Source organism: Podarcis erhardii (assembly GCF_964252035.2).
Source record: "Podarcis erhardii genome assembly, chromosome: 6".
NCBI classification, from domain to species: Eukaryota; Metazoa; Chordata; class Lepidosauria; order Squamata; family Lacertidae; genus Podarcis; species Podarcis erhardii.
In genome coordinates this window covers 30,925,418-30,927,756 of record NC_138510.1, presented here as the reverse complement: position 1 = coordinate 30,927,756, position 2,339 = coordinate 30,925,418, and positions in this window count along the sequence as shown.

The following is a 2,339-nucleotide window of genomic DNA, read 5'->3' as shown; positions in this document are numbered from 1 at the left end:
GTAAATTAAACCTTCGCCAAACAGCTGCTAACAGCAAAATCTTATGCATGTTTCTGCAGAAGGAAGTCCTACTATCCTCAGTGGGTCTTTCTCCCCAGTACAGCCTAAGTAATGTTGATACAACTTTGTTTCCAGGGTAGTATTGGGTGTAAAAACAAGCCTAATCCAAGCGGAGGTGAGAGCTGAGGATGCGGAAAGGGACCACGGGAAGAACATCGTTGGAGAAGATGCACCTGCCTCCTCTTTCACTGCTGTGGAATGGACAACCTTAGCTGCAACCTGGCAGCCCAAAGGGAAGGAGTTGGTACATTTCTTCTGTCTCTTCTTCTGTCTCCTTGGCTCATATAGAGCAAATTAGAACATATATTCTACAGACAAAGGCATCCAGAGCAAAATAAAACTCAGTTTCCAGAATGATTCAGAAGCCCTTGAAAGAGGCCGCAAAGTAGCTGCAGGGCACATGTTTTGCAGGTATTGGGTCTGAGCGTCAATCCCTTGCATCTCCAGGTCTTTTTAAAAGGGATTCTGTGTGGCTGGTTAGGTATAAGGCAGCTTCACATGTTTATAGAATAGACTGCTTATAAGATATGTTATTTGAGTGTATAAAAAGCCATGGAATAAACGCAACAACAGTCTACTTAAAATGTCTCATACATTTGGGTCCTGAAGGGGAAGGTTGGCGGGCTTCTCAGAGGGTCCAAACCCTCAGCCAGTGCCCCACCTGACCCCTCCTTGGTGCTGGGCTTGATTGGAGAAATGAGACTGGAGGCACAATGGGTTTAGGCACACTCTCTGGGGTGACCTGGTGGCCCTCAACAAGAGGCAATGGAAACTACATTTGTGGTTAAGTCTTTTACGTTGTTATTGTGCCTTGGGCTTCATGTTTTCGATTAAGAGATTCTAGTGGGAGAAAACCTCTGCCACAAAGATTTAATGGTATTTTAAGTGCCACGAGATTCTAAAAGGATTTTAAAATTTGGTTCCTCAATATGTAGACATTTATATTAATGATCTTAATTGAAATAATTAATTCAGCTGAAAGAATTTAAATTCAGTTCTTGTAATTTTGCCTCCCCCTCAGCTCACCCTTTGTTACTTTCCACAAGGGAAATACATAACTTGTAAATCTGTAATTTAATAATATTAAAGGTTTTCTTGTGTTTGTGTTTAAAGCTATATGGAAGTTTCAGAAGCCGCAAGTATGCAAGGCAGCGAATAATGTCAACAACGCCCTCTTCAAGCACGTCCATCTCAGTTCCTCAGTCCTCCATCCCATAATATTAAAAACACTCTGGGGGTGATGGACGCTAAAAAAGAGTAGTGAGTTATTCTAATTGCTAAGCCTCTTTAGGATCAGCTGCCAAATGGAATCAAGCTTCCCTGGAGTGCTTCTTCTACTATAAATAATTCTTTCCTTATTGGCCAGATCTAATAAATCCTATATCCATTGCTTCACTGTGGGGAGGGCTTAGAGTCCCCTGTGCAGTACTTAACAACAACACACTTGGGCTCCAACACCACCCTGGCAGGTGAACATCATCTGTGAAGACTTCCCAGTAATGGATTCTTTCTCTTTAAGGTATGGGCGTTTTGGCATTATTTTAGTGGAATCTTAAGTATCTTAGATACACATGCAGCTCCACCTTCTGTAAGCAACAACTGTTTGAGGAGCAATACATATGTTGATACTGAAAGCAATCTTGAAGACTTGGGTTGCAATCCATGCACACTTACCAGGGGCGGAGACAGGTAAGCCCCTTTGAAATGGGTGTTTCAGTGAAATTTGCACTGTGTTAAATGAGAACAGGAATAGCAGATTTGCATCTCTCTCTCACACACAAAATCCTGTGGCTTCTCAGTGTTTTCGGTAGACATGTTCAGCCACTGTGAGGCTTAGTCACTTAACTACCTGTACTGGATGTCTCTTTTGAGTATGCTGAGATGTAAGTGGGCACTGAATAGATCAAGAATGGGGAGCCTGTGGCCTTTCAGATGTTCTTGAACTTCAATCAACCCCAGCCAGCACAGTCAGGGATGATGGGAGCTGCATTCTAACAACATCTGGAGGGCTACAGGTATTCATCAGTGTGACAGACCAAGAGATGAACTTAAATGGAGTCTATATTGTGGCTTAATAGCACACTATTAATAGCACACTCCTTTGTGTCCCACCTTTTCTGTGGACACTGTATTCTCCAGTCAACTATTTGGGGATACGGTGGAATTGTATTCTAGCTGTCATACAAATGGAACTTCTTACAGCCACGTGATCTGGTTCTGTCATGAAGTTGGAGCTACCTAGCAATAAAGGCTTCCATAGTAACCGAACACACAATCAG